The following is a 14,690-nucleotide window of genomic DNA, read 5'->3' on the forward strand; positions in this document are numbered from 1 at the left end:
TCGATATTGTTATCTGGTTGGTCCATATTGGATGTACTTTTTTAAATAAATAAATAAGAAAGACGAGATACACAATTTTTCTGACTCGTGTAACTGGATCAAAAATTCAGAAGCTCGAAGATTTCGTCGAAAGCAACCACTACTGCGGTACGAAATATGAAAAACATACTGAGATTACAGTGATGTATATCCTATATCCTATAAAGATTAAGTTTTCATTCTTTTGTAAGTCAATCTGAAACCGCAAAGAATAATACATCAGTATTTTTTTGTTTTGTTTTTTATCTTTCTGTCGGCATAATACTGCAGCTGTATTTAGTATTGTGGTACCTCACCCACAGACATGACAATGGCTCTCAGGAATTAACACAATAAAACTATATAAGACGGCTCGAATCATACCATACCTTACCCATAAGATAAATAACATGGAGTCCAAATAGACGACAGCCCGCCAACTACGTCCCAAATATGATACTCGAGGTGGAGCCAGGATATCTGGAAAAGCATAGCCACACCCCGGCAATGTCCACCGTTTCCTCCAGGGTGTAGCAAGGTCGAGGCAGTCATCCCCTTGATCTTGATCCATCATCAGTCTTCCTCAGCATTATCATAACAAAGCGTCCGTCCTCAATCCACATCGTCGGAAGGTGACGTACCTCCATGTGCGACCTTTGTGTCACTTCTTCTCATTGATATGCAAAATTAATTCACGCCATAATATTTTTCTCTGCACCCGGGTGATATTGCTGACTATGACAACGGTAGCAGAACAATTGTGGAGGTTAGATTCATCATTCTATTAGATGAAATCATGCTGCCGTGAATGTTCATGAATTTTATTGAAATCTCAGTATTACGGCGAGCTAAAATGGCTCCATCCATACTTCCGATGCCAGTACTTCCTAGCTTATAAGAGGAAAAATATGATCGGCGAAAAATTAAGAGATCCTAACAATGGACATCATAACAATCATGTATGTTTGAGGCTTTGAACCACATTCAGAGGGAATTCCAAAATTGTATTTTTGTTAGAATGAATAAATATAAATTTTTTTTTTTTTAAATATTTATTTATTGCTATTTACAACTGTACATTATAATACATTTAGTAAATCTGATCTAAGTTAAATTGGAGTGTTATAGGAGTGTACAGAAACTACCCATTGGAAGCACTCTAATGACATTTTAAATTAGCTGGTCTCGTGGCCATCTTCTTTTCAGACGCCTCGGAGGATTGTCAGGAATGGAAGAGGATGCAAGATTAGAAACTAGGGGGTTTGAGTGGTTAGACATTTTATAATGGAAGGAGTGATATCTGGTTCGGGCTAGATCGGTTACATAGGGAACATTAAGGTCTTTATGTATGATTTTATTTGTGACAAAGTAAGGGGCATTGAGGATTTTACGAAGTATTTTGGATTGTAAGGATTGAATATGAAAGGAATTCGAAGGTTTAGTGGAGCCCCAAAGTTCAACTCCATATGTCCAGATTGGCCTTATTACAGTCATGTAGATCAGTCTTCTACAGTGTGTTGGAAGTTTACACCGTTTGTCTAGTAAGTGCTGTAATTGTCGAAATCGACAGTTTCCTGTCTTTTCAGTCTTGTGTGAGGATTCCAGGTTAATCGTTTATCCAAATGTAGTCCAAGGTAGCCGATCTGTTCGACAGGGGTAAGAGTAACATCATTAAATGAAACTTTAGGGCAGTCAGTAGGTTTACGAAATATAAATATAAATCTCTACGTTGATACCACTTGAACACAAACTATTTTATATACATAACTACTAATAACTAAAGTTATATTATTCGGACATCGCCAAAATCTGAAAAAAAGATGATTAGGTTACAACTAAATAACGTTTACTCCATTAGCAACCCACAAGAAAAATACAGTCGAGAATTTGTTAACGATATTTACAAAAGCAGTTACCAAGCTCACTCGTTCCAGCTCTGCCAATTAACATGCCCAGGGAGCAAAGAATGTAAATAGAGGTTTGTCCTCAATTCGAGAAATGAGGCGACTTATCGCCATTCTCCTCCGATGACTCTTTCTGTCTTTATTTGATTAAGGTATGTCGTGGTATTTTAAAAAAAATTATAAATTTTATTGGAATTATTTTAAAATTTAATTCATAAAAATGAATATAGATTTGTTGGTACTTTATGTACTGTCGTTCATCCGATTTTGATGTGGCTTGTTGCTAAATTATCAGCATTTTCCCGGAAGGTTATAGGCTGGTCAGATTTTTTCGGTAAATAAAAAAAAAAAAATGAACAAAATAAAGAATTTTTGGCGCGCAGTTCAAAAAGTATACATTTTTTTTCCATTGTTATTATGTCAATCGATTTGTGTCTTTCTGAAAAATAAAAAATAAAATATTACTGAATCTATTAAATGATTTTTTACTTACTAAAAATTTAATAAACATTACGAGGATTTCTGTCAAGTAGATAAACATTTTTTTTTTTTAGGAAAAAGCAAATCATATTTGTTTTTAGCGTCAACCGAAAGAAACCCTCAAATACCTTATTTTTTTTTTAATTAAAAATTAGAAATTTTTCACCTTGATTTATTAATAAGATTTTTTTTTTATCCAGTTCCTACTTTATGAAACAATTGTAAAGCTGAATGTCTCCTCTTTTTACGGACATTGACAAATTTTAGATTTAATGCCTTAATGAGTGCGAGTTTCAAATAAAGAAAACCTTTTCAATCATTTTATTTTATATTTTTGGTTCTAGTTTGTTCAATTAGATCCAGTTTGTACCCTGCAGATTATAGAGCTCTTAGCCACTCCCAAATACTGTTTAGGTTGGTTGAGTTAATTTTTTTTACACATATTTATTACTTTTTTCATTTATATATATTACTGTTTCTATAAATTATTTTTATTAATTATATTACTTGTATATATTGTTATTTATTCAAAATGTTTATTATTTGTATGTTGTATTTTAGTTTTGATCTATTACAACAGACTGATATCTACATGACTATTATAAGGCCTATCTGGACGGGGCTCCACTAAACCATCAAATTCCTCCTGAATCCAATCCTTACAGTCCAAAACCCTTAATGCTCCTTCCTATGTCACGAATCAAGTCATCCATTAGGACCTCAATATCTCAAATGTTGCCGATTTGGCCAGAACCAGATACCAATCCTTGCATGATAAACTTCCCAACCACCCAAATCCACTTGTTTCTAACCAGGCTTCTCATTCATTACCTAATAATACTCCTAGTCGTCTGAAAAGAAGATGACCTCGAGATCTTCTCCTCAAGAAATGTTCAAAAAGTTTTGATCTATTTATGTTAAAGAAGGGGAAAAAAAGAGGAAAAATGCATTGTGTTGGAAGAGAAAATGTGAGAAGAAAAGGATTAATAATTTTTATTTGACTATGCCTATATTGGATAAGATTTTTAAAAAATATCTGACTAGATTTAAGTATATATATTAATTGATATCAAAGTTCCAATAGTGTTCAATTACAGTACTACCTCTTTGAATTTTTATCATCTACCATCTGCTTTGCTGATATTTACGCTTATTTTAATTTAGCCTATTCTTATTGTGTTAATTTTTATGATGTAAATATAATGAATAGTAATATCCATATTTTTAAGTAAATAAAAAAAAAAAACTTTTATCAAATATGCCTTACAACTCCTTGTCATAGATTGGAAGTTTAGACCAAGTTCTGTTGTAAAAATCGAAGTCCACGTCAGTTTTCTGATTTTCATTTTAAAAAAACGGGTGTTTGAAGTTTTTATGAAAACGATTATAACCTTTACCTACGAATACGTTTCTGTTATATTTTTATTGTTTCATCAATGTCTACAATTGCCATCTACAATAAACAGTCTATCTAACGCAACAAAGAATTTTTCAAATTGGGTTTGATAATTCCTTAAATTAGCACTTTAAAAAAAAATCTCCAGCCTTATAAACGAGTTATAGAAAAAATATATAATTTATAGATTTACAGAACATCAAACATATTGCATCGGCCGGGAATCGAACCCGGGCCGCCCGCGTGGCAGGCGAGCATTCTACCACTGAACCACCGATGCTTGTTAATTGAATTAATAATAAGTAATTTATAGTACATTTATTCAGTTACATGATTGAAAGGCTCTGAAAATCAATAAGAATTCACTTGAAAAATTGCATAATCTAATTTAGATTATTACAATTCAATGTATGTAAGAATAAATATTTTGAAACTGCCAACAGATAAATATATTTGTTATTTAATTTTTTAAGGAATTTACTCAACCATAGGATCAATAATTAACTCTAGTTTAAAATTCTATTGATTTGGTATAAATACACTGTTTCAAATCTTGTTGTTAATTTTAGCAGGTTATTTTTTATACAACATAATATATAAATGTATATTTTACATATACTTTACTGATATTTTCATTTAGCCGATCTTTAATGTGTTCATTTTTATAATGTAAATCGAGTGTTATAACCGATAAAAGTCATAAAACAAGAAAGAGCCCAAGAAGAGAAAAAAGGCAGTTATTTCACCCCAATTTTTGATTACTTAATTGAAAACTAGCAACAACACTAGAAAACTTAAGTGCATATTATTTAAAGAAGAGTAAATTTTCTGAAATATGAGCCCTAATAGGGCTATTAACATACAATAATTCTCGAGATATACTTTTTTAAAAAGCAATATTTCATAAAAATGTACGGAACGTACTGAAAGATCTATAGTTAGTGAATTTATTTTGAACAATCTATATCTCAAAAACCATTTGACGTGTAGATGTCTATTAGCACTCAAATTAAAGCTAGTTGAATGATCAATAAAACCTTAACCTTCGTAGGAATAGTAGTTTTCTTGAAATTTGCTAAAACAAATTGATTTGTAGTTGTTAATTTTCATTTGTCAAATTTATATTCATATGTGAATATCATAAAAACTACTACCCCTACGAAGATAAGTGTCATTAACTACTTTATAGTAAGTTAAATTTCCTTTATTTAGAGTACTGGTAGACATATGTGCGTCTTATGGGTCTAGAGATATATTTTTTCAAAAATCCAACATTTTATACGAACAACTATAAATTAACATTTTGTGAGCTTATCTTGTCAAATACCATAAAACTACAAAGATAAACATTATTACCTATTTTATAGCAAATTTAACTAACTTTAATTTAAGTGCTGACAGAAATCTGTACGTCCTAAGGCTTCTGAAATATAGTTTTTCATAAATCAAACTTATTGTCCGAACAATGATAAATCAATATATTTTAGCAAATATCATAAAAACTACTTATCCTACGAATGTAAGGTCATAAACTTCTATTTGGTACATTAAATCAGCTTTAATTTAAATGCTACTAGACATCTGTACGCCACATAGTTCCTGAGATATCGATTTTTCAAAATAAATTAACTAACAACTAATCTTTCAGTAGATTTTTTAAGAAACATTGTTTTTTAAAAAGCTCTATCTCGAGAACTATTGGAAGTAAATAGCTCAATTAGGGCTAATATTTCAGAAAATTTAATCCTCTTTAAATAATGTGCTCTTAAGTTTTCAAGTGTTGTTGGTAGTTTTTGAGATAAAGAGCTCCGAATGAAAAATTCATTATTTTAAGGTTTTGAAACAGTCGCCATTTTTTATTCCCCCTACCTATACTTGGCAGACTTAACAATTTTGACTAGTAATTATACATAGTTTTTATCAAAGTAATAAAAAATGTGGTGAGATAACTGCCTTTTTTTCTTTCCGGCTCTTGTACTATCAAAAGAATACCGATGTTTGTTGCTCAATTTGCTTATCAAACATTTATCAGTATTATATTTGTGGCAAGTAGCAATTATGTAGATCCAAAATGAGAATAAAGCCATCGAACTGAAGATGCTCTCTACAGCTAAATTTTATTTTTAAATAATTCCATATTAATTTCAGTTAAATAGACGCACGTGGTGAATTATATAATTGAAGTTATATGAACCGAATTTAATCTGGATGAAACAAAATGGCATTGGAAGTAATTTTAGTAAAAATTTTGCCCAATAACGTTTTTTTTTTAAGGAATTTTCATTAAGCTTATATCATAATGGAAAAAAAAATCTTATTCCCTACTCGAATTACTAAAAATGCATTTATGAGGATCAAAAGCAATCTTTGAATTTTCATTTATAATATAATTATTGCAGTTCAATTACTTCAAATTCGTTTATAAAAACAATACAAATGCATAATGGGAAGAGAGAGGGAAAACGAGCAAAAGGTGGAAAAAAAAAAGTTGGGAATGTTTGAAGTTTTGTTTATATAAATCGTAAAGAGACATTCACTGTAATAGGGGTATTCATGATCTATGCTAAAGCGTGTTAAATGGAAAAACTCGTGTTAAATCGAAAAAATTGGCTTCTTTTGCCGTGGTAAAACGAAATAACATTTAACATGGCTGAGAGTCTGTTACTTGGTCAGTTAAATCGAGAATGACGTCACACAATAGACCAGTTGAGATCGCCGCCATATTAGTTGTTGTGACTTTCAATACAGTTGACAATTAGCTCATCTTCATTCTCTTCTTCACAAGTTTGAAGATCAATAAGACACTCATAAGCTAAACTTTCACACAAATTCCACTTTTCACTCACTCTAGGCATGTTTTAATTAATTACTTAAATCAAAACTGAAGTAAACAATAACATGAGGGTCTGGAAGGAAGGTTATAAATATAAATGCTTATACAACAAGTTGCTGAGAAAATCCGCTAGGGACTCTTATGCATTTAACATTTAACATGACTTCAAATAGGGCTGCTCACAATCCTATAGTTATAACATTTAACATGGTAAAACATATAACATTTAACACAACATCATGAATACCCCTAATATTGAAGACTGTAAGACTGTAAAATTGAAAGATTGTACACATTCACAATGCTTACGCCTTTTTTTCGGTATAAATAATGGAGGAGAAAAAAACTTTAACAGTAGCAGGTAGCTCTCCCAATAACTAAACTCTTTTCCTGCCAACGAAAGTAAAAGTGACCGTTGTCGGTGAGCCCTAGTCAATATTTTAAAAACGGATCCGGCAGTAAACCATTTGGGGAACTGTCAAAAAGATTTTTCTTCGAGGAAGAGGTAGAAAGGCACCGGCCGTTGTTAAAATTGTTTTACTGCACCCATTATGTCTTTCAACCCGGCACCCTTTATGCTGGCTTTCTGAAATTCATATAACAATACTAGTTCAACCTCCAATACTGTTTCATATATCTAATGTTTTCTTCATTTAGATTAATAAAATCGTCTCATATAATTAAACCTCTATCTGACGGACAAAAAAGGGGGGAAGATAATCTAGTCCGTGATAAAACAGGTTTTTGTTAAGGAGTCAGTTAATATAAAAATGAAATTCTTCATGCCAAGTTAAATTATTATGCAAATAGTTTTGGTATTTAATTTAATTACATTTATTTTTATTTGTATCATTTTCTTTATGAGTTTATTTTTTTTTAAAAGAAACAAATGTGTTTATACTTTGTATAATAATATTTAAATTTTATAATAACGATCAGTAGTGGATATTTTAGAGCAACGGATCAACAACGATATTTTCATGATCAGTTGTTATTAATCGTTCGTATTATTCATTTATTTAACCCTGTCTGCATGTGTTGTATTGTTTAGACATTTTATTGTTCTTTGTGATTAATAATTATACAACCATGAGTTGCATAAGTGCCATGATGGTATTTAATTTAATTAAAATTAAACAATTTTTTACATTGATTACATAAGTATAGACGCGTGCCCACCAACTTTGTCAACATCTGAAAGTTGTCGATGTAGCCAGCGTCTAAGACCTCGTAGCAATAGTCCTGCACTAATACTACATCAAGAAATATTTTTTCTCCTGATCCATCGGAGTAGCAGACACTCAGTATTATTTATATATAGTTATTAATTTAGTAAATTTGTATATTGGTTTTCATTATTCAGTTTGATCATTTGATTTTATTTGAAAGTCCACTTTTATTTTAACTTAGTGTTTTCTTTGGATTATATCTTCATGCATCAATCGTTAACTTTGTCCAAATGAGTTTTTTCTTTTCTTTTTTCTTTGGAGCTTCCTTCAAAAAGACTCCATAGATTTGAGCTAGCTTTTTAACAAACATAATGGAGTTATTTGCAAGTCGTTACTTAAGCTGAAATTTGATTTACACAATTTTAAAAATAATGAAATAATTCTAGAGGTTTAATACTCAACATAAACTTATCTCGTTTGATAACAATTTTAATTAAAATCCAATTTTTTATTATATTTATTTGTATGAGAATATTTCGGAATTATTAACGATATCACTAATATATAATAAAAATAAATTGTAGGAGAGTAGTCCGGGTGGCGGTGAATAAAGGTATCAAAATAGTAAAAAAACATATTTATTGTTAACCAACGTTTCCCCCCCCCCCATTTGCAGGGCTTCGTCAGGACTTAATAAAAAATTTTAGAAACAGGACATTTTAGAATTAACAGGACATCAAAATAAAAAAAACATACCAAAACAATTGCTATGTTTATAAAGCATGTAGAAAAAAAAAATATTGGAAGATGGAGGACCGCATGAAGTAGATTGGAGGAATTGGTAGCAGAACTTCATTCTTATTTGCACTGACGAACTTTGCAAAGTGGGGCGAAACGTTCGTTAACAATAAATAGTTTATTGTTACTATTTTGATACTTTTATTGACCGCCACCCGGACTATCTTCCTCTAAAAGAATCAATAATAACAACATAAGGAAATATACATGTAGATTGTTGCTTGTTTTTTTCATTTAGCTCAGACAAAGTCCTGCATAGTGGGGCGAAACGTTGGTTAACAACAAAGATTTTTCTTCTACTATTTTGATATTTTTATTGACCACCACCCGGACCTCCTGCAATCCAATCTACTTCATATGGTCAACTATCTTCTTTCAATATGAATAAAAATTTATTTTTGTTTTTTTTCAGGTATTGGCCCCTAAGGACCACGTGAATAACAATGGTTAGGCTTCTTTGGGAGTCTTGGTTTTCTTTCTTCCCATCGCAGTTTCATGATCCTCGACTGCCTTTCTTTTCTTTCTTCGAACCACTTCGTACCCATTTTTTTCCCTCTTCCGATTTTGGAGATATTTTTCAATGTTTTTCTATAGGTATCTCTATCTAGACAGTTGGTATCGGAAATTTTAAGTCTCTTTAATTCCTCTCTCATTTGCCTCGTGTATCCTCCCATGTTTTCGTAGCTAAAATTTTTTATAAAGATCTTCTTATTCAATTTTTCCTTCTTCATCCTCTTCATTTGCCCATAAAACATCAGCCTACTGATTCTCATCTCTGTTTCCATGTCTTTGATGTTTCTGTAGATCTCTTCGTTAGATCTAAAAATTAATTAATTATTAAATAACTAAACGCATTTATTTAAGATACTTTTTGTTAATGCTCTAATTTATTTGGCAAAATACATTACTATATACCTTATTCCCTAGATAAGTAACCAGCAAAATTTAGTATTTGCATCGTAAGTTAATATAATTTGCATTCATTTTTTACTTCTGTCCGTTATAGAGAAGTGCTGAATAAAATTAGCGTCCGTATCCAGAGTGGAGGGGTTACATTATAAAGTAGTTCAAATCTATTATGCTGGATCTACACATTTGACACTTGCAGAAAATCCGAGACTTGCACAAATACTTGATAAACAAAAGAAGCAACGAATATCGTTATCCATACGCTTGTACTTTTGACTTTTGCCGGCTATTACATTCTATTTCGTTATAAAAAGGAAGAAAATAAAGATAGGTAAAATGATAAGAAACGTAAATATCATTAAAGTATGTCGTACATGTTAAAAATCCATAGAAATAGCACAACATAACCTACGCACCTATAACCTACCTACGTTTTGGAATTTTTATGAGAAATTTATTTAATTATCTTGGTATATAATTTCTTTATAAATGTATATTTGTATGATGTTAAATAAAAAGTAACCTGCTAGAGTTAACAACAAGATTTGAAACAATTTACTTATACTAAAACGATAGAATTTTAACTAGAGTTAATTATTGATCCTATTGTTGGAGAAATTGTTTTAAAAAATAAAGAACAAATATTTTTATCTGTTAGCAGTTCAATAGAGTTCATATTGATTTATAGAGCCTTTCGGTCATGTAACTGAATGAATGTAATATAAATTATTTATTGTAAATTTAATTAACAAGCATCGGTGGTTCAGTGGTAGAATGCTCGCCTGCCACGCGGGCGGCCCGGGTTCGATTCCCGGCCGATGCAATCTTTTTGTTGTCTGTTAATTATTTTTTTTTTTCTACAACTAATTTATAAGGCTAAAGATTTTTTTTTGAAAGAGCTAATTTAAGGAACTATTCAATGCAATTTTAAAAATTCTTTTAGACCAGTTTTTTTGTCCTGCTGCCCCCCTTTCCAGGAAAAATATTACTCAGCACCCCCTAGAAATTAATTTTTTTTAAAAAATTTTAATAGCAATTGATAGGAAACATATATGTATTAATGTTTCCACTTCATTCATAAAATATAGCTATGAAAGGTGTAAATTAGAAACATTGAACTTTGAAATTATGAAACTATTCATTGAACTCGGAATAGAATTTAATACAATAAAAGTTAAAACATTCTAAATCATCTTAATGAGAAGGATGAACTGGGTGTAATGCTATCAATTTAGTAATCCTCGGCTCTAGTTTCGTCAGCAGTAATATTGTTCACCGTGACAACTTGTAGTTATTCATGGCCCCCCAAATATACCTCTGGCCATCACCACCCACTTGAATCACCCCCCTAGCGCCCACTTTGGGAATCACTGTTGTAGATGATAAAAATGTATGCGTAGATAACTGATATAACTGTTGTCATGACAACTTCAAACACGCGTAAAAACGATTTTTTTTTTTCAATTAAAATCAGGAAACTGCACGTGGATTCCGACTATAACAACACTTACTAGAAAAAAAATTCTAAACTTCCAAGTTATTAAAGGGAGCTGTGAGGCATATTTTAAGAAATTGAAGTTGCATTTTTTTTTTATTTATTTACTCAAAAGTATAAATATACTAGATTGTAAGAAGATATTCCGGGTGGCGTTTAATACAGGTATGAAGTTAGATAGTTTTTCTACTAATTTTATTTTTATTGACCGTCACCCGGACTATCTTCTTCCAATATAAATAAATTACACATAACTGTTATATAAGTGTGTAATGTTTTATTTCATCAATTAGATATATTAAGATGATCATTTCAAAGGCAATAAATAATTTTAACTAATTTCCATGAGATAAATGATTGACGAATCATAAAAAAAATAAATAAATAAATCAGAACCCTTTGCCTAATTAGTCCGAAATAATCTCAGAATTAATTAATAACTCTTAATTATAGCAAATTAAAAAAATATATAATTATTTCCTCCCTAACAAACTTATAGGAAAAAAATAAATAAAACAATATTTCTGATGACTTTCATTGCACCATTAATTCGATAAAAGATATCAATAATGATTTAGAAAAATGAATCTGACGTATTAACACTACCGCTGTTGTTTGCACACAGCAATCTACTTGTTCATACTCGAACAAATCTTTGGTTTCCTTGTTGTTTGCTGATTGTTTGTTTTGATCCCATTTTTTAGTGCTACGAAAATGCGTTTTTGGGATTTGCCAAAAACAGAACAGATGCAATTTTATTTCCTCAGGAGCGAAATATTTTACCTAAAAAACGTATGTGAGGCAATTCACATGATATCAAACTATATTTTGGTAAACATAACTTTTGGAAATGTAATTTAAGACAGTCTGATCAGCAAGTGGGACTGTCTGTGCCTGGTTAGAGTTGAGCATAATTCCATTTGGTCCAGCTTTAAGATTCATATACTCCTGGTGCGAGGAGCTGACATCAGTTAAATTTTGTGAAAAGCAACTTGATTTATCGGATAAAACAGTTATAGACTGGAATAATTACATGATTGAATTATGTATCTTGGATGTAGAAAAAAAATTGCACAAGAAGGTCAAATTGCATTGTTGAAATTGATAAAAGTTTGTTTACTAAACGTAAAAGTAATTGGGGTCGAGTATTACCCGAACAGTGGGTGTTTGGTGTGATACATGAAGAGAAACAAAAGATTTGTTTGTTGTCACTGTTCCTTATAGAACTGCCTCTACCGTTCTTGATAAAATTATTGAAAACATTGCAGATGGTAGCACAATTTATTCTGACACTTGGAAGGGTTACCAAACAAATACAATAATAAAAGAAGGACTCCTACAGGCTAAGGTTAATTATAAATACAATTTTATTAAACCTGATACAGGAGTTCATACACGAACAGTTGAGAAAACAAGAGACATAGGGGGACGGCTAGGTATATCATTTGAAATCTTATTTATATTGTCCATTTTCCACCGAAATCTGATTGACTACTTTACATAAAGAAAATGTTTTGATTTTACATAGTTATTTATTCTATAATTTATTGCAAAAACTTTAGTTGTAGATTGGCCCATAGGCAGAATTTTTGCTGCGCTGGCGTTGATACGTTAGTACCGAAAAAATTCATTCTATAAACTTAACTAAAAATAATCATAACCGTAAATGAAACTTTACTGAGTAAGTACTTCTTTTTGTAATACGATTAAGCAAGCATCGGTGGTTCAGTGGTAGAATGCTCGCCTGCCACGCGGGCGGCCCGGGTTCGATTCCCGGCCGATGTATAGTTTTTTTCAACTCAATATACAGATAATCTATTGGAAACATTCTAAATATATTTAAAATATTTTTTTTTTTAATAATTTAATTTCTATTTTGTTTATTGAAATTGCCATCAAACTCATTACTGTCTTTATATTACTAGTAATTTAGTTTAGTTTTAGAACATTAATTTGAAAAAGTATGTATATAAATATATATATGTATATTTTATAAAATTAATTAAACACATCTATTTATATCAAACAGTAAATTTTAAAAATTTGATAACCGTCAAATTATAATTAAAAAGCTTTAAAACTCTAGACGTTTTTTATCCCATAATTATAGTTCTAAGATTGAGAACACAAGTAAATAAATCTCTCTGTTATTATATAAAACAAAAACACGTTTATAATGATCACCATGTAATATTTTATTGTACATATAAGGTGAAATAATAAAAATAGGTCGCAAAAAATTGAGTGTAATTTAAGAAGAAGGCAATAAATTACAGTTTTAAGAACAATTGTATGATTTAAAAAATATGGGTTAAATTAAAAAAGTGTTTACATTAAAAATCTAAATTTGTTACTTCACTAGTTTATTTAATTTAAAAAAAAACATAAAAAGTTTTCATTAATTTTTTCTTCCAGGCTTATTATCCAAGAAACAATCGAAAGAGATTAATCTTCTAATCCAGAAAATTCCCCGAGGTGCCTGAAAAGAAGATGGCACAAGACCCTCTGATCTAGAACTGTTATTATAGTTCTACCATTGGGTAGTTTGTCTACATGTCTCTGTTATACCATTGTAATCTAATATCGCTTTTATTAGGTATATTTTTATTTAAATTCCAATAAATAAACACAAATATATAAATATTTCTTTTGTCTGTAAATACTTGCTAATTTATAGAATTATGGAGCAAAGCAAGATAATAAAATCATAATGATACCATCTTAAATATGAAGTATGATAAGGTTGTAAACACTACAGCTAACATGTGTTAAGGCAGTGGGTGACACCAATATTGGTGTCAGTGTGATCACGGGGCCTACTGACCCAGGCGCCCCCCCAGCCTTCACCCCTTGGACACCTTTGCCCTTGTAATATATTGCTATTTATATTTACATTATGACAACTGTATATAGCTTAAAATTTATTTAAATTAAAAATATGTACATAAAATGACTTAGAATATATAAATAGTATGCACATCATTTTTAAAATAAAGAGATACTTAATTACACAAGCATTTAATTACCTATATGGTTGCTATTTCGTTCTTTCATATTCTATTAAAAATAAATTAGAATTTATCTGCACCTAGAAATAGATGAAAATTTATTTGTATTTGTATTTTTAGATGCTAAAAATGTTTTAAAAAACACGATAGTAAAAATTGTACCATTCCCTTACTTTATTTTATTTTTATTTTTAGACCAGATCGGCCTGATGGGCCTTACATGGTTGATATAACTTATATTATATATATTTTTTAAAAGTCAATTATGAAGGGGTATAGTCATACAAATGACACCCCTAACTATATAAAATGTTCATATTAAAAGAAAAAAAATAATAATAAAATAAATAGATTAGAATAATGCTTCTTAATAAAAGAGGAAAGTAAAATTAATAACAAAAAATAATGATATTGGTACACTTAAATAAAACAAACAATTGTCTTCTAATAGTAAAAAGAAACAAGTTAATTTGAAAAAGGAAAGAGAGAAGAAAAGAGAGAAAAAAAATAAATAAAATAAAATAACAATAATAATGAATAAATAAAATGAATATAATAATAAGTAAATAGGGGTAGCGTGACTATGAATTAATTTTATATTGATTAAAATTTAAAAAAGAATGTCCTCCAGCAGTCTGGGCTTCAGTCTTCAGGTTGAGGTTGAGTTTCCCAGGTTGTAG

At 30.2% G+C, this 14,690-nt stretch overlaps 3 non-coding genes across 3 annotated transcripts; 2 read left to right on the plus strand and 1 right to left on the minus strand.

Moving 5' to 3' along the window:
* Positions 1-4,007: 4,007 nt before the first annotated feature.
* Positions 4,008-4,078, minus strand: TRNAG-GCC (transfer RNA glycine (anticodon GCC)). The gene has a single exon. It is a non-coding gene; the product is annotated as a tRNA-Gly (tRNA).
* A 6,181-nt stretch (positions 4,079-10,259) lies between these two features.
* On the plus strand, positions 10,260-10,330 carry TRNAG-GCC (transfer RNA glycine (anticodon GCC)). The gene has a single exon. It is a non-coding gene; the product is annotated as a tRNA-Gly (tRNA).
* A 2,386-nt stretch (positions 10,331-12,716) lies between these two features.
* On the plus strand, positions 12,717-12,787 carry TRNAG-GCC (transfer RNA glycine (anticodon GCC)). The gene has a single exon. It is a non-coding gene; the product is annotated as a tRNA-Gly (tRNA).
* The last annotated feature ends 1,903 nt before the right edge of the window (positions 12,788-14,690 follow it).

This window comes from Halyomorpha halys, unplaced genomic scaffold (genome assembly GCF_000696795.3).
Source record: "Halyomorpha halys isolate HHAL.00 unplaced genomic scaffold, Hhal_1.1 Scaffold1248.1, whole genome shotgun sequence".
Classification (NCBI taxonomy): domain Eukaryota; kingdom Metazoa; phylum Arthropoda; class Insecta; order Hemiptera; family Pentatomidae; genus Halyomorpha; species Halyomorpha halys.